Genomic DNA, 18,706 nt, shown 5'->3' on the forward strand with positions numbered 1-18,706 from the left:
TGACCACAAGTCCTAATGACTTGAGCTTGGATGGGGTGTTTCTCCTGAAGTGGGTGGTAGGAGTAAGAGGAACCAGATCAGAGAGTCTAAGTCAAAATCCCCCACAAGTTCAAAGGCCTGAAACGGGGCAGAAAAAGGAAGACAGAGTTAAGGGTCAGGGCCAGGGCCCCAGAGCTGAACTTCAATTGAAGAGAAAGTTGAATTCGGAGTGAGGTGGTGTCCTGGGCAGTGGCCCACTCCTGCTTTTCTCAATTTGTTTTCGAACTCCACAGACAATGATGAGCAGTTGGCTTAAAGGTGTAAGGTCAGGCATGGCGTTCCTGGCCTTTTGTTGAGTCATTTTTGGAGTGGGATTATGGAGCCAGAAGACTTGACTCTTGGTATCATCAGCTACCAATGTCATTGTCCAAAATGGTACCAATTAGCCCTGCCATTAGCCATGTGGGAACATAGCCGAGAGTATGAAGGTGCAGCGTTACAGGCAAAGGAGTGCCCAGCACGTCCCAGGCAGCTTTACGACTTTAAGGGGAGGAAGAGCTGCAGGGGGAGAAGCTGACAAGGCACTCATCCAGCAGTCCTGTGTTCCAGACATTCCTTTGGCTTCGCTGTACTTGGATCCCTGATTCCCACTTCTTATTTTTTAAATATTTTTTGTTGAGTTTAGAGAGGGGAAGGGAGAGAGATAGAAAGACAGAAAGACTGATGAGAGAGAAACTTGATATGCTGCCTCTTGCACGCCCCTTACTGGGGATCGAGCCTGCAACCCGGGCATGTGCCCTGACCAGGAATCAAACTGTGACCTCTGAGCCACACTGGCTGGGCTAATTCCCACGTCTTGATTGTCCCTAGTTCCTGGGCTGTGTCCTTTACAGGTTAGACTTTTTCTAATCCCACCCTCTTGCCCCATTACCTGTTGGTCAGTTCTACATAAGGAAAGGGTCACTGGTTCTTGCCCGTCTGCCTTTTCACACTGGTCTGGCTCCCTTGAGCTCCTGAGCCCACTCTGAAAGGCTTGCTGGACTCTACTTAAAGGTGCTGTCTGGCCAGGGCATTCCATACCTTCATCTATTCTCGTAACTCTTGGTGAGATAGGATAGCAGAATGGTTAAAAGGACAGGACCTGGAGTGAGAGTGCTTGGGTTCAAATGCTGACTCGCCCTGCTATGAGCTGAGTAATTCAGGGCAAGCTGCTTAACCTCCCTGGGTCTCAGTTTTCTCTTGTGTAAAATGGGAATGAGAGTAATAATGCCTAACTCATGGGGCTGTGGAGAGGATTAAACTGAGTTCATGTATGTAAAGTCATGGATATTCAACTCATTGCAATGAATGAAAGGGACAGTCCTGTACAACTAAGAGTCGTCTCACCCCAAATCACTAGTGCTCCTAGCTAAGAAACACTAGCAAAGAGTATAGAGCCTGAATGTCTGGGAGGAGTCATAGATCTACCATTTATTAATTTTGTGATTTTTAGACTCAACCTTTCTGTGCCTCAGTTTTCTCATCTGTAAAATAGGAGCAATGATATGAACTGTAAAATAAGAACAATGATAGCCTACCTCATAGGGTTGCCCTGAGGCTTAAATGAGGCAATATATATATTTCACTTTATAAAATGTTTTTTATTTACATATATTAAATATTTTAACTATTTTAAATATATCTTAGAACCAGGCCTGGCACATAATAAGCTATAGGCATTACTGGAGGTGGTATCTGGTGCATCATAAGCATTTTTCCCCACATCACAAAATCAACCCTCTTCGACTGCTTCCTTTGAAAGTTTTCCAGAGAAAAGTTTCCCTCAGGAGGTTGACACTTCCTATATGTATTACTCATCAGAGTAATAAGAGAAAACATTTCCCAGACAGGGAAAACGAAAGTGGTCACGTCCTGGAGAGTGGTGAATTAGACCAGCCTGAAGAGCTAAGGTGTCTTAGTCAGAGATAGTTCAGTGCAAATAACGAATTCTTTCTCACGCACTAGCCTAAGCAATACATACATTTTGGGGGAGGGGTAAGGGGGAAGTGTGGATGAACTCAGGGGCAGGAAATAGGTTTCATGAGGAACTAGAACCAGGAACTGGAAACTTCAAAATAGATCCAGATTTCCACTCATCCTCCCCACTCCCTAGTCCTCGTCTCCACCCTAATCCTGGCCAGCATCATCTCTTGCCTGGACTGTTGTGATATGCTCCTCTTCTCTCCTTGTCCCCTCACAACCCATTTGTCACAGAGCAGCCAGCGTCACCTTTTTAAAAGGTGGTAAGATTGTGTTGTTTTCCGGCACAAAACCTTCCAGTGGTTTCCCATTATACCCAAGGGCAGAAATTTGTCCCTCTTGTTCACTGCAGTATCCCTGGGCATGACGCATAGTACGTACACAATAGTTTTGGTGAATGACTGGATGGATATGCACCAGGATTCAAAGTAGAACCCCTCTCTCCTCTCTCTCTGAGGCTACGGGGTTCCTTGCCATTCTCTGTGAGTCTGTTCCATGGCTCCTCTCTGGCTTCTCGGCACCCCCATTCACATGGTACAAAATGGCTGCCCAGGCCTGAGCGGTCACCTCCAGCTCCAGCGCCACCTGCTAACGCAGCTCAGATCCCTAATTCCAAATTTCTAGGGAAGAGAAGTTGACTGGTCCGGCTTGGGTGAGGGGTCCACCCCGGTCCATTCAGTTATGGCTGGGGACTGTTGAAGGCCACTCCTGTGGGAAAGGCATTTTCAGAGAAGAGGAGCATGGCTGGCAGGGCACCCCCAAATTGTGTACTCCCTCGAGGGCAGGGCTCAGTGTGGGGAAGCCTCAGTTCTCAGGGAGACCAGTAGTAGGCTTGGGTGGGCAGTTACACTGTGTCAAGAAGATCCCAAATAGAATCCAAGATATGAAATAGATGTGATAAATGAGCTTCTCTTTCCTCTTATACTGAGGAAAATGAGGTTCAGAGAGATAAAGTGAAAATGGAAAAGTACCAAGGTCACCTGGCTACAAAGCAGCAAAGCCTTGAGTGCAACAGCTCTACACCCTTTAGGCCAAACTTCCTCACCACCTCACCCACTATAACTTAAAAAACAACAACCGCTTTATTGGGATATAATTCACATACCGTACGATTTACCTATTCAAAGGTTTCTAGTACAGTCACAGATATGTATATCCATCAGTCAATTTGCCCATTATCCTTTTATGGATAAGATAACTCTGTCCCAAAGAGGGGAAGTGATTAGCCAATGGTCACACAGAGTAGATGGCAGAACGCAGGCCACTGTCCCAGCCACTGAGAATGCTCTGGGAACCCCCGAGTGAATAACTGTGTCCGAAACCTCATGGCTTGTCATGGTGCAATAACATGGAACAGAGCTGGAAGGAAACAGGTCAAGAAAGTCCCCACCTCATGGAGACAGGGACTGTCCAAAGCAAAACTCTGTTTTTTGTGGCCTTTCCTGCCTACACAAGCTAACTGCTTTTCTTGCTTCTATACTCCATTGACAAACAATTACAACCCTGTAAGCCCCAGTTCAAATATCTCCTCCTCCAGAAAGCCTTCCCTGATTCATACTCTCAGGTTGGGTTAAGTGCTCTTCTGCAGTGCCTGCTGGACATCTATGTCTATCACAATAGTATAGCTCTTCTCTGTCTTGGCCCCTCTGCCTGTTGTCAGTCCCCCCAGCGATAAGTGCATGGACTTTGGAACTACAAAGGCAAGGATTTAAATCCAGGCTCTGTCATGTCTTAGCTCTGTGACCTTGGCAAAGCACAAATTAGGCCTTCCAAAATTTCTAGTTCCTGTCCCTCCTTCCTCTGGCTTGGTTCTAAGAAGGTGCCTATTAAGCCTCAGTTTGCATTAGACTCCTGGTGCCTTTGTGTCCTATAGCTTTCTGGGATGCAGCAGACACCTTTTAGTTCGCCAGCCTGTTTTCTTATGGGAAATAATTCCTCCTCCTCCCAATTCAGTTCAGTCTTTACGGTTTGGGTGGCTCTGACCCCAAGTCCCAAGGGTGGGCAGAAGACCCAAGGTTGGCCAATCCAAGGTCTTTGTTCCCAGTGATTAGTCCAGGGATGGGCCTGTGATTTAATCAGAATCCCTTCATGAAATTTGTCATATGGACATTAGAAGAAAATCTCTCTCTCTTTCTCTTCCTCCTACCCCACCCCCCAACATGATTTACACGGCATTGAAAGCGTGGCACTGCCAGCAGGCATCTTGCTGCCTGTCTGAGAGTAAAGCAGAATCAAATAAACCTGAAAGATGGAGAGTTCTGATGCCCTCTGGATCCAGGCATGCCTCAAGTCCCTGTGGACTCTCATTTGCCATATGCCAGTCTAGGTCGGATTTCCGACATTTGCAACCAAAAGAATTCTGACCAATGCATGGGTTCACTTTAATATGCAAACAGGGTGGCTGGATTGATGGTGACCCGAAGACAAACTAGCAAGCGGTGGATAGCAGATTAAGCTGCTGAATTAACAGATCCTAGAACCCATCTAATTTAGGACTTCTTTTTATGAGAAATAATAAAATTTCCTTATTGGTTAAGTAATTTCCAATTTAAAATTACATGTAATCAAAAACCATCCTTAACTTGGTCTCCAGCCTTCTCCTCCCAATTCCTGTGATTCTGGCGAGGGATAGCTTAAAGGTGGGTGACATCCCCCTTGCTGGGCCAAGGGACAGTTTATTTCTCAGTTACTCTGGCTCCTTCGATGCCCTTTTTTTCTTGCAGGCCCTCTGAGCCCATTCTGGGTGTATTTCTGATTCACTCTCCCAAGTGTCCCTTCAGTGGTTCTACTGAAGTTTTGGGGAAGTGGAGGGAGTTCAGCACAGTATAGGAACCAACTTAAAATTATATAAGACATCACTAAAATTTCACAGACCATTATTGCCAAACTTCTTTTTAATTTTTTTTTTAAATTTTTATGTATGAGAAAGAGAGAGAGAGATTCTTGATTCTTGTCTGTGCCCTGACTGGGGATCAAACCCACAGGCTTTGCATCTTGGGACAATGCTCTAACTAACTGAGCTACCTGGCCAGGACCAGGAATTTCTTTCGGGCTACATCTCTCCTTGAGCGTCAGCTTGCTACCATCTCCTCCAGCTTCTCTCTGGCCTCATTTTAGCTTCCAGCAGTCTACTCCAAAGCTTCTCTTACTCTAATGCAAAAAATTTTCCTCTCTGCACTAGACAGCCAGACTTCAGGCTGAAGTTGACCTACTGGACACTCATTAAAGTGTCCTTCTAAATAAAGGGCCAAGTACACTTGAAAATTACAGGGGAATTTTCTTTAACAAAATTCAATTCTTAGGCTGAGCTCCCTTTAGTACCAGTTTTTGGGAAGCTAAAGGGAATAGTATATAACAAACAATTTTCCTTCTGTACAAAGCAAGTGTCTACATAGTGTTTTTTTCTTTTCATTTTGTCCTTCTAGCTACATAGAATCACAAGTTGCCTCTGTGTAAATATATGTTTGTTTGTTTTTTAAAGTTATTCTGTTGGCTATATATTGGGTTTTTTTTAAAAATATATATTTTATTGATTTTTTTACAGAGAGGAAGGGAGAGGGATAGAGAGTTAGAAACATCGATGAGAGAGAAACATCGATCAGCTGCCTCCTGCATACTCCCTACTGGTTATGTGCCTGCAACCAAGGTACATGCCCTTGACTGGAATCGAACCTGGGACCCTTGAGTCGGCAGGCCGACGCTCTATCCACTGAGCCAAACCAGTTAGGGCGTAAATATATGTTTTTTTAAAAAATAAATTTTACTTGACATATAGTTCATATACCATAAAACTCACCATTTTAAAGTGTACAGTTCAGTGGTTTTTAGTATATTCATTCACAAGGTTGTGCAACCACGGTTACTACCTAATTTCAGAACATTTTCATCACCCCAAAAGGAAACTCTGAACCCATTAACAGTTGCTTCCTATTTCTCCTCCCTCAGCCCCTAGCAACGACCGATGGTAACAACTGACCTTAAGGGAAAACATTTAGTTTTTCACTATCAAGTATGATGTTAGCTGTGGAGTTTTTGCAGATGTCCTTTTTCAAGTGGAGAAAGTTTTCCTTTATTCCTAGTTTGTTGAGTGTTTTTTATCATGAAAGGGTGCTGGATTTTGTCAGATGTTTCTTATGTACCTATTGAAATAATCATGTGTGGTTTTGGTCCTTTTTCCTCTTAATATGGTGTATTATATTGATTGTTAGGTAGACAGTAACATGATGTTTTTAACATATCCATGTTGCTATGCTAAAGCATCATACTGGTTTATAAGCTCAGGTGGGCCTCATTTGAAGAAAATTTGGTAAATGACAATCCAGACTTACTCAACTACAGTTTTGGTTGCTCAGGCTAACAAAAAAACAACAAAAAAAGTTTTCTTCTTTACAAAGTTTTTCTGAAAGAGAAAATTCATTGTGAGCATATAAAATAGGATGCAAAAAAAAAGAGAGAAAATTTTGGCTTTTTAGGAACTATCTGATAGCGTATGTGTCTCTGAGGCTGAGAAAAGTTACAGCATGCACGATGACACGTTGGCCTGGGCAGTGGCCTGCCCAGTGCGTCTATTGCCTCCTCAGGCTTCTGTAGTTAGGAGGCAGCTGTGAAGTTGATTGCCAGCCTCCTCTCTGGAGCAGGAAAACAGAATGGGGTTTAAATAGAGATTAATGGTTCATAGGTGTCTACCTACTCCTTCCTTCCTCGCCCCCTGCCCCTTTGTATTTTAAATTTCCTCTTCTGAAACTTTCTGTCTTGAGAGAAGTTGCTGCTGCAGATCTTGCTTCAGATGGAGAGAGTTGTGAATTCAGCTTGGCCAATTACCACTTTGAGGACATCTATTTTTGTGTGTCCAGCATTCCTTTTTTTGGGGAACTTCCCTCCCACAGCCACCCCTTGTGATACTCACAGGGCTGTCAATCACAGGAGCCTGCCTCTCTGACCACAGCAGTGGCTCAGCTCTGAGTCCGCTGGGCTTTCTCAGGACTTTGGAACTGTGGGCGGAGACATGCAGGGTAACAGGTAGCTGGAGCTGAGTCCTTGGATGGGTTCACTACAGAACAGTGGTTCTCGTATGTGGTCCCTGGGCCAGCAGCAGCAGCATGTGGAAACTGGTTAGAAATACAGATTCCAAGGCCCCACCCTACATCTGCTGAATCGGAAATCCTCGGGGTTGGCCCCAGCAATGTGTGTGTGTGTGTGTGTGTGTGTGTGTGTGTGTGTGTGTGTTTAAATATATTTTTATTTATTTCAGAGAGGAAGGGAGAGGGAGAGATAGAAAAATCATAGATGAGCCGAAAATGGTTTGGCTCAGTGGATAGAGCGTCGGCCTGCGGACTCAGGGGTTCCGGGTTCGATTCCGGTCAAGGGCACGTGCCTTGGTTGCGGGCACATCCCCAGTGGGGGGTGTGCAGGAGGCAGCTGGTCGATATTTCTCTCTCATTGATGTTTCTAACTCTCTATCCCCCTCTCTTCCTCTCTGTAAAAAAATCAATAAAATATATTTTTTAAAAAATCATAGATGAGAGAATCACTGATTGGCTGCCTCATGCACGCCCCCCACTGGGAATGGAGCCCGCAACCTGGGCATGTGCCCTTGACCAGAATAGAACCTGAGACACTTCAGTCCACAGGCCAATGCTCTATCCACTGAGCCAAACCAGCTAGGGCTGTGTTTTTTGTTTTTAATTTTGAATATTTATTCGACTTTTGCACGGTTACATGATTTGTTATGTATTTTATACCTTAGATTCCAAAGCAAACTATGTGGACTTTATGTTAGAGACTGTATCTTATGTATCGCTGGCCCCCCTCACTCCCCTGTATGCCGTATGCCTTGAATATTTGAGGGTCTTAAAACACTTACTTATTAATTCATAAAATTAATGAATTTACCTTATGTCGAGGTCTGATTACATGTGAAATTCTGATACCAGTGAAGCTGGTCTTGGGCGTTCTTTGCTCTTGCTCTCAAGGGCCGATATTTCCTCACAATTCTTTCAACACAGTTCTGAGCAATCTGTGTTTTAACAAATCCTCCAGGTGAATCTGCCTAGATGTTTCTGTGAGTGGGATTCCCGGAGCTTACCTAACTCCCGTCCTTTCCGGGAACTTGGCTGTTGATCAAAGAATCCAAGAAGGTTGTTGTTCTGTGTTTTCCTAGGACATTGTCGAAGCCAGCTCTCCACCTCTACATCTAAATACCTAGCCTGTGGGGAAGGAGGAAAAGAGGAGGCAGATGGCTAACAACTTTTTTTTTTAAGAAATGATGTAGGAGAAGTGATGCTTATATCAATTCTATTCACTTTCCAATGGTGAGTACTTGCATGGTCACGCCCAGCTTGTTGCAAGGGAGGCTGGGAAATAGGATTTTAAGCTGGGCAGCTATACACCCTGCTACATGTTGAGGTGAAGTTTACTTTGTTACTAGAAGGAAGAAGGAAATAATGGATAATGAGGAAAATGAGCAATTTTTTTACACTTCCTAATCCTGAGCCTTATATGCATGTGTTGAAAGCTCAGATGAGTTCCAGGGCTAGCAGGCGATGGGATAAAGCAATCTGGGTATCATATTAGAAGGAATGAGGTGACTATAACAAAGTGGGCAGCACCATGTCCTGTCTAAAAGGGGCAGCAGCTAGTCACCTACCCAGTGTTCCTTCTCCCGTTTTCTGTGCTGACAGACCTCCGAGTTTGGGTGTAACCACGGTATAAATCATGATTTTCTGAGCCAACTATGAAATTTCTGTTTCTTATGTCCCCAGCCTTTCTTTTAGCTGGGAGTGTCCACGTGACACCATGGGGTACTTCTGGGAAAGCTTTTGCTTTCCTGGTGAAGAGTCACCCATGACTGGAGCTTCCCCTTACTTGTTCTTTTTGCTTTGAATGTGGGTGTAATGCCCCGAGCTGCGGCAGCCATCCTATGACAGTGGGGTGACAAGAATGAGTGGAAGGCCAAAAGAATTGTGGTGATACTGAGCCAGAGAGAACCAAGGCCAGAGGCCACCTATCTCCAGACATCTTGTTACAAACATAAAAGCAAAAAAAAAAAAAAAAAAAAAGCAAAGAAAAAAGAGCACCCCATCTCCTACTCTCTCCATTATCTCTCTACTCAAGGCATATTGGTCTGTTTGCTGCTCCTCAAACCTGCACATAAACTCAGGGCCTTTGTGTTTGCTGATCCCTCTGCTTGGAATGCTCTTCCCCCTGATCATAGCATCATCCCCCCGCCCCCCATCACCTCCTTTATATCTTTGTTCCGATGGCACCCTCTCAATGAGACTTTCCCTGACACTGTTTTCTTCCCCTCACACTATATTTAAAATGGAAGCACCACCATCCTCCCTGAATTTCCTAACCCAGTTCCCCTCTTAACTTTTCTCTCATAACATTTACCCCATCCAACAATTTGCTAGTGAACTTGGCTTAATGTCTCTCCCCCCACACTCACACTCACACATACCAGAATGCAAGTTCCCTGAGGGCACACATGTTTGTTTTGTTCATGGATATACTTCAGCACTGGAACAGAGCCTGACACATTGTAGGCACCCAATAACTATTGGTTGAATGAATGAAAGAATAAATTGCTCATCAACTTGGCTATTGCTGATCTGAAACCATGCAAGCTGAGCCACCAAGTCCACCAGGGGGTGCAAACGACTAACCAATGTTGCATCCCCAGAACTTACTCCTAAAGCATATACATGCTCATTAATTCCAAAACAGAGCTACAGAAAGGCACACAAATTCCTCCCCAGAGCAAAGAGTACTGTACCTACTAGCATTAAAATCCCTCCAATGTCTTCACAGTCCCGTGAGAATAAAATCCAAGCTTTGCTTTTAAAAAATATATATTTTATTGATTTTTTACAGAGAGGAAGGGAGAGGGATAGAGAGTTAGAAACATCGATGAGAGAGAAACATCAATCAGCTGCTTCCTGCACAGCCCCTACTGGGGATGAGCCTGCAACCCAGATACATGCCCTTGACCGGAATCTAACCTGGGACCCTTCAGTCCGCAGGCCAACGCTCTATCCACTGAGCCAAACCGTCTAGGGCTGCACTCTACCTGGAAATGCCCTCTCTTGCTTCTTCCCCTAACTGATGCCTCTCTAGCCTCTGAAATGCAATGCAAGCCTGCCCTCCTCTCAGAAGTCTCAAAGGATGCAGCCTGTCCGTGCCTCAGTACCCATCACACACCTTCCCATGTGCACCCATCACACACTGTGCTTATTTGCACCACTCCACTTGTGTATTAGTTATCTACTGCTGCATAACAAATGTGTCCAAAATGTAGTAGCTTAAAATAACACACATTCATTCTCTCACAGTTTCTGTGGATCCGGCATACAGGCATGGTTTAGCTGAGGCCTTGGTCATCTTAAAGCTGAACTGGAAAAGATCTGTTTCCTAGCTCACATGACATTTGACAGGATTCAGTTCCTCACAGGCCGCTGGACGGAGGCCTCAGTTCCTCAAGAGCTGCTGGCCAGAGTCCCCACCCTGTTTCCAGCTACTCATTACACCCTTAGAGGCGAATTTATTGTGAAATCAACAGAGCTTATGCTTCAAGGCCCCTGACCTGCACAGACCCCTTCCAAAGCCCAGGGAGGGCCCAGCAGTTTTGTGTTGATAGTTTTGCATTCTTTTTCTGGAAGAGGTCACCTGACCTCAGGCCCTGGTCTCAATGGGCCTGCCAGGATCCTTCCACTGCCCTGCCGTTCACCCCTCCTACTCTACAGCACAGACTTACCAGTATCTTTTTTTGTGTTTTATTTGGCTCTGACTCTTGCAAAACTGTTTCTCAGCAGCCCAGCCTTGCCCTTTCTGCCTTCACTTCCTTAACATAAACAACCTAGGTGCACAGGCCCTATTTTCTAACTCTTTAATCATCTTGACGGCTATTTTTTGCAGCCTTTGATAGTTTTCCCTTAGGTAGTGGTGCCCAGAACGGATGTGTTTTTCTAAACAGCAAGTCTGGCTTCTGACCAAATGGCATCTGATCAGGGCCACTTGGGGGCTGGCTGAGTCTCAGGGACAGCTCTTTTGCCCTGTGTCGCCCCACTATCAACTTCAGGATGACTAAGGTTCAGAGAAATGAAAGAAGGAGTGACTAGGGAAAGGTAGAAGGGTGTGTGTCAGAAACAGCAAGAGCACAGCTGGCGCACTGCTGCTCTGGGTCCATATGTCTTCTGAATTCTGCTCGGCTACGCCAACTCTCAGGGCAGGCTCCTTGTCAAACCCTGCCCATTGCACTAACTGTTGGGTCCGAGTCCCTCTGCCTAGGGACTGGACCTTTTTGGATGCCAGGTCTTAGATGGAGAAGCCATGAGAAGTTGTGGGTGTATAAGAATGAGTCTTTTTTCTTTTTCTTTTTAATTTGATTTCAGAGAGGAAGAGAGAGGGAGAGAGAGAGATAGAAACATCAATGATGAGAGCGAGAGAATCGTTGATTGGCTGCCTCTTGCACACCTCCCACTGGGGATTGAACCTGCAACCCAGATATGTACCCTGACTGGGAATGGAATCATGACCTCCTGGTTCATAGGTCCACACTCAACCACTGAGTCTTGCCGGCCGGGCAGTTTTTTTTTTTTTTTTTTTTGAGGAATTGCCATACTGGTTTCCAAAGTAGTTGAACCATTTTACAATCCTACCAACTATAGATTGCTTTTAGAGGTTCAACTATCATGTCTATAATAAGGTTGTCTTAGGTACAATCGAGAACATCAACAAGAATAAAGCCCAGACCAATGTACTTCATATATGTTAATTAGGAGAGTTTAAATTGATAACTGTTACAAAACACTAATCATACAGTTGGTAACTATTACAAAACACTGATCATACAGTTGATAACTGTTGCAAAACACTGATCATGTGTGTGTTTTTTAAGGGAAACATAAATTCAGAGGCCTTATTTTTAGACACTTTTAGTGTAACTAGACTTGTGTTTTGATTTTGGTTTTTGTTTAGAAAGATTTGGCTATAATATTTTGGACTATTTTTATAGCAGTTCCTTTGTGTTAAATTTTGAATTAAATATTTCAGATCTACAGAAAATAATATAACAAATATCTAAGTACTTATAATCCAGCTTAAACAAAACCATATTTTTTTTAGATCTGTCACCAGGAGTAGAGTAGGAAAAAAACCCACCAATAAACAGTTCCACTCCTGCTGACCATGACAATAAGCATACATGCATGACATCAGAGAAAAAATTAGTAAGTTAAATGAATTCATACTTAGCTACCTATTGCTCTTTCTGTAATTTGAGAGGAGCATGGTCCAGTAGTTAAAATCATGGGCTCTGAAGTTATACAGACTAGATTCAAGTCTTAGGTTTGCTTCTTGCTGGTTTTGTGGCCTCAAGAAAGTTGCTTAATTTATTCCTGCCTCAGTATCCTCATCTGTAAAATGGAGATAAAATACTTCCCAAGGTGTTTGAAAGGATTAAATGAAAAAGATGAACTCTTATGTATTTACTACATACAGCCAGTGACATATAGCAAAGCTTCAATAAATATTAGTAATTATTTATTTTGTTTATTGAGCACCTACTATATGCCACCTACTATATGCCAACCATAGTACTGGCTGATAATTTAGCAGTGAATAAGAAAGATAAAGCCCCCATGGAGCTTACTTTCTAGTGACAGATAAAACAATTCAGATGGTGGTAGGGACTATGAAGAAAGATAAGGCTTGGAAAGGGGGAGAGCTCCTTTAGACAAGAGTCAGGAGGTCATGGGAAGCTATATGAAGCCTTCAGAGGGAAAGTTTAACTGAGAGTAGCAGAAAGAACTAGTCATTTGGAAGTCTGGGGAAGAGTGAGAGAGAGAGAGAGAATAGTATGTGCTTAAGTCCTGAGGCAAGAAAGCTTGGTTTGTATAAGAAGAAAAAGACAGGATGGCTAGAGCTCAGTACATGAGAGGAAGGGAGGTTGGGCATGACTTCAGAGTGAAGAAGGGCAAGCCAATAAGGGCCTTGTGGACCATAGTAAAAAGCTTGGATTTTGCCCTAACCGGTTTGACTCAGTGGATAGAGCATCGGCCTGCGGACTCCAGGGTCCCAGGTTCGATTCCGGTCAAGGGCATGTACCTTGGTTGCAGGCACATCCCCAGTAGGGGCTGTGCAGGAAGCAGCTGATTGATGTTTCTCTCTCATCGATGTTTCTAACTCTCTATCCCTCTCCCTTCCTCTCTGTAAAAAATCAACAAAATGTATTTTTTTAAAAAAGCAAAGCTTGGATTTTATTCCTAAGGGACTGTGAAGACATTGGAGGGATTTTAATGCTAGTAGGTACAGTACTCTTTGCTCTGGGGAGGAATTTGTGTGCCTTTCTGTAGCTCTGTTTTGGAATTAATGAGAATGTACATGCTTTAAGAGTAAGTTCTGGGGATGCAACATTGGTTAGTCGTTTGCACCCCCTGGTGGAGTTGGTGGCTCAGCTTGCATGGTTTCAGATCAGCAATAGCCAAGTTGATGAGCAATTTATTCTTTCATTCATTCAACCAATAGTTATTGGGTGCCTACAATGTGTCAGGCTCTGTTCCAGTGCTGAAGTATATCCATGAACAAAACAAGCATGTGTGCCCTCAGGGAACTTGCATTCTGGTATATGTGAGTGTGGGGGGAGAGACATTAAGCCAAGTTCACTAGCAAATTGCTGGATGGGGTAAATGTTATGAGAGAAAAGTTAAGAGGGGAACTGGGTTAGGAAATTCAGGGAGGATGGTGGTGCTTCCATTCTAAATATAGTGTGAGGGGAAGAAAACAGTGTCAGGGAAAGTCTCATTGAGAGGGTGCCATCGGAACAAAGATATAAAGGAGGTGACAGGGGCGATGATGCTATGATCAGGGGGAAGAGCATTCCTAGCAGAGGGATCAGCAAACACAAAGGCCCTAAGTTTACGTGCAGGTTTGAGAAACAGCAAACAGACCAATATGCCTTGAATAGAGAGATAATGGAGAGAGTAGGAGATGAGGTTAGTTGTAGTGGGGATGAGGGTGCATGGGTCAAATTTTGAGAGCCCTTAGGCCAATGTAAGAATTTTGGTTTCACTTTAAAATAGAAATTCATTGGAGGAGCAACATGATCTGGTTAAGGTTTTAACTGAAGCCCATTGCTGCTGTGTTAATAGACTGTGGGAAGGCAAGGGTAGGCAAACACTCACACATTTACTGAGGTGTGAAATGGTCCGATTCTGGACAGACTTCAAAGGCAGATCGTGGAGAACTTGCTGATGAATGTGGGGTGAGAGAGAGGAGTCAAAGATCTTAGTACATAATAATATTGCTTAGTAAATTGGTATCATAGGAAGAGGTGATCAAGACTACAGCCAAAAAATTTACCAAAAGAGGAGAGAGAGAGAGAGAGAGAGAGAGAGAGAGAGAGAGGCATTATCAAGCAGTTAATTAATAGTATTTTCTGGATTTTGTGTTAGTGAGCATTTTTAAAACCTGTAATGAATTTTCTTAAAGAGGCCCCCCAAACTGAATAAATTTCAGGCTGCCACAAACCTGAATTCAACCCATATTTGGGTAGTAATTTAAAGTTAACGAAGACTTTACAATTTTTGTGTCTGACAAGATAATTACATAAAATAATGTGCACAAAATAGAAGTTAATTGTAAGCTCAATACAATATTATTATAAACTAATATCGGGGATAAAAACATCACCTTGGGTTAGCCTCCCCACAAGTGTCTTCAAAAACTTTCCACATTTTTTCCACGGTTTTCCCAAATCTACCAAATGCATTTCTCCTCATGCTCGCTTTAGGGAGGCAGGGATCACACGCATTTTAAGAGACCTTCTAGAAAATTGAGTGCTGAAGTGTTTTTCACGGGGGCACCGGAGCCTGAGCACAGCAAAAACTAGCCCATCAGCACCAGGTACCTGGGAGGCACCGAGAGAGGCGTAACCAGGGGCGGGGCTCGCCGGGGCTGGGGGCGGGGCTCGGGGCGGTGGCGAAGGTGGGAGGTGGGTGGGGCAGTGGGCGGGGCCTAGACGCTTCTCAGCCCCGCCCCGTGAGGCCTGACACATGCGCCCAAAGGCTTCTGGTGGAACGAGGTGTGGATTGTGAGGTGACCCTGGACGGTGACTTCCGTTTTCTAGGGATGCGCTTCCGGATCACGCTAACGCCGCGGTTTCCTCCACTCGCTTGGTTCTCCTGTGGGTCTGGACCGGTCCCCATGTCCTGCAGCGGGGCCCCTGCAGCCTTTGGGTGAGTCTGCGCTGCCGACCGGGTCTGAGGGCGGCCGGACGAGTACTGCCTGGAGGGGGACGGGTCGAGCGTTCTGGTCCCTGTGGGCGGCGGTTCGCTCTGCCTGTCCCTTGTCCCTGCTGTGCTTCCCTCACCTCAGCCCTCTGCCTCTCGCTGGCCTCGCCTCTTTCACCTCAGCTTCGCCTTTCTCGCACCTTTCGCTTCGCTGTTTTCCCTCAGCCTCGCCCACCTTTTGCAAGCACCGGCTTCTTGCCTTTTGCTTCAGCGCTTCCTTCCGCCACTGCCTCTCGTTTCCCCCCCATACTCTGAGTTTAGCCCCTCTCTCCCCAGACCCCTGACTCCGAGACCTCCCAGCAGGACGGCCCGCGACCTCGTTGTGGTCGTCCTCCTCCACTGCGAAACAGGGTGCTGGGTAACTTGTCCTCCAACTTTCCTCACTTTTGACCCCTCCCGGAACTAGTAGGTGACATTTGTGCTGTGCCTGGGGTTCTCCCGCCTTTTCTCGGCTCGCAGAGGGCTGTGCTGTAAACCCCCAATCCGGGCAGGTTTACCCGGCCTGGGGGCAGTTTGGCCCTGAGGCACTGGGTTCGGCTGAACTCCGGGAGCTTCCGCGGTTTGGGAACAACAAAGGCGTTCCCGGCCCCTGGCTGGAGCACAGCCTTGGGGCTTTCTCTAGAACCGGCGAACAGGTAGCAGGCACACGTAACTGCTCGCCATTGGGCTCGACTCACCTTGTTAATTGACAGATCGTGAGGGCGGCCTGTCATTTTGATGTTCTCTGTTCCACGAGAATGGAGACGCGCACCCCTGAGGCAGAAAATGCCATGTTCTGGGCGGATCAGCTCTGTTTTCTGCAGGGGCTTTACTTACAGGACAGTTGCTATGACAGAGGACAGAGTTTCCTGGGACGTTATTAGCCCCAGATTTATTGCCAAACATTTTAGGAAGTTGTTACTAAAACGTTTTCTGCTAAAGAGTTCATAATAATAATAATTTCAAAGTACATTTTCTTGAGTACATTGAACTCAGTGTGCATATGTCTTTATTCTTGCCTGTTATACATTGTTTCTTCATTTTCACTGTATTGGCAATTTTCTATCTTTCTTCCTGTTTCTTCCTAAGCCAGACATTACAGTACTTTGTTTCTTAGAATATTCTTCTTTTATTTTTTTCTCTTTACTTTCCCCCTCTCAGTCTTAAGACTATCTTTTGCTCATTTTGAGACTCAAGTTTTTCTTAAATCTCTTAAAATTTCTGGAGGCTTTTAGTCATCTCTAAAATGAAAGGGTTGGATTTAATAATGGTTAGTGTCCTGTTTCCCAAATTTTGTGATCTGAGGTATATTTTTTACAGGATTGGATAATTTTTATATTTGTTTTTCCAATCTTTATGGTATATGTCTAGCATTTGATTGCAAACGTTTTTGTGTGATCAGTTTCCATAATCATATAAAGTGTTACAAAACTTAGTACTTCAGTGAACAGAATAAATACAACTTTTAGCATCTGCTTCTCTTTTGACTAATAAGTTATAGAAAAGCCTCCCTCACTATATGATACATATACATCTGTGAACATAGCATAGATCTTGGCTTATTCCAAAATTGGGCTGCTCCCTTCATCTATTTTTAGTAAAGGACTTTAGAACTTGGCCATATTAGTCCTGGAAGCCACAGAGAAGGACCCTTCTGGTTAGCTTTCAGGACTTACCTAACTGCTGAGGGAAGCCCCTTTACAAATAAAGAAGTCCTGTACATGCACACAGAGAAGTGGGTTTTAGTTCCATCAAAACTGTAGCCTGGAGAGCACAATAAAATATGTAATTGTTTATTTCAATAAATTTATGTCATAGGAATAAAAGTTTTAGGGTAATAAATGTATGACAGATTTTAAAATTTAAAGCTGAAGTCATTTTGCCTTCAAATAAGGACGCTCTGAAGAAACTGTTGTGCAGAAGTAAAAGTTGAAAGTCTTAGCAAGTGTCTTTCTCTTTTCTTCTAAAACCACTATGATGCAGATTCTGCATAAAAGCCCCTACATGAAATGAGCAGCTATCGTCACATGGAGCAGTTGTGTTCGTATCCTTGGTCTTCGTACTTTCTAGTGACCGAAAAGCCTGCATCTCTTACCAAACTGCCAAACAACAACAACAAAAGTTACTAGAGACAGTTGGGTGTGCACAGTGAGTCCTAGCTTAAGACCATTGATAGGTTCTGTGACTTCAAGCCAAATGACATAGAATGGAACCAGTGTTACCATAGACTAATTGTTATAAAGAGTTAAGTTCCTCTGCATCTCATCAGTGTTAGAACAAAGCGACATTATTTGAGGACCAGGGGCATGCGTTTTTAAAGCTCAGGAGAGGTCTCACTGTCAGTTTTCTATAGAAATTTCTACTTTAGTTTGGCAGTCTTAGTTTATAACCCTGAGTGTTGGGTTTAAAATATGTTTTTGCATATTAGTTTTATGCCTGCCAGTTAGTTTTTATTTATTTATTTGGTTTGATTATTTTTTGTCATTTTACTTTCTTCTGTATTTTGTTTTACATGTTTTTGTTTTTATCCTTCAACCTAGGGTATGTTTTAAGAAAAATGCAGTTTTAAAAATTTAAGAAACAAATTACACCTCCACCACATTCTTACCATTTGTACCTTGTGGTATGAGTCTCTGTGATCTGTCTAAGCCAGTGATGGGCAACCTTTTGAGCTTGGTGTGTCAAACTTCGCCAAAAAACTGAGCATGACTCGGGTAGTGTGTCACTTTGAGGAAAAAACATTATTTCGCGATATTTATGGTTTAAATAACATAAATGTATAATTGTTATATATAATTGTATTTAATAAACCCAAAACTAAATATTTAGTGCTGACACGCGTGTCAGAGGTTCGCCATCACTCTAAGCCATTTCATAGCTCCATTCTCTTTGTTTTTCTTATATACAAAAGGCTCATGTAACTTCTTTTTTGGTAGAATGTCTAAAAGATTTTTGTGTTCTGCATATGAAAACAGGGTATTTTAACTTTAATGTGTGATTTAAATAAAGGAAGAATCGTTCAAATTAGTTCAACACAGAATAGTTCAATGTAGAGATACTTTATTTTTATATATATTTTTATTGATTTCAGAGAGGAAGGGAGAGGGAGAGAGAGATAGAAATATCAATGATGATGCCGAAACCGGTTTGGCTCAATGGATAGAGCGTCGGTCTGCCGACTGAAGGGTCCCAGGTTTGATTCTGGTCAAGGGCATGTACATTGGCTGCGGGCACATCCCTGGTGGGGGGTGTGCAGGAGGCAGCTGGTCGATGATTCTCTCTCATCGATGTTTCTAGCTCTCTATCCCTCTCCCTTCCTCTCTGTAAAAAATCAATAAAATATATTAAAAAAAAGAAAGAAATATCAATGATGCGAGAGAATCATCTATCGGCTGCCTCCTGCACACCCTCTACTGGGGATCGAGCCCACAACCCATGCATAT

The 18,706-nt window shown here is 43.8% G+C and overlaps 1 protein-coding gene across 1 annotated transcript in view; it reads left to right on the forward strand.

Annotated features, from left to right (window-relative positions):
- Positions 1-15,118: 15,118 nt before the first annotated feature.
- The window catches only part of EYA3 (EYA transcriptional coactivator and phosphatase 3), a 98,234-nt gene continuing 94,646 nt past the window's right edge, over positions 15,119-18,706 (forward strand). The window contains exon 1 of the mRNA XM_079776527.1: positions 15,119-15,230. The gene's annotated coding sequence lies outside the window, so the exon portion shown is untranslated. The remainder of the gene's footprint in view (positions 15,231-18,706) is intronic.

Source organism: Cnephaeus nilssonii (genome assembly GCF_951640355.1).
Source record: "Cnephaeus nilssonii genome assembly, chromosome: 7".
Classification (NCBI taxonomy): domain Eukaryota; kingdom Metazoa; phylum Chordata; class Mammalia; order Chiroptera; family Vespertilionidae; genus Cnephaeus; species Cnephaeus nilssonii.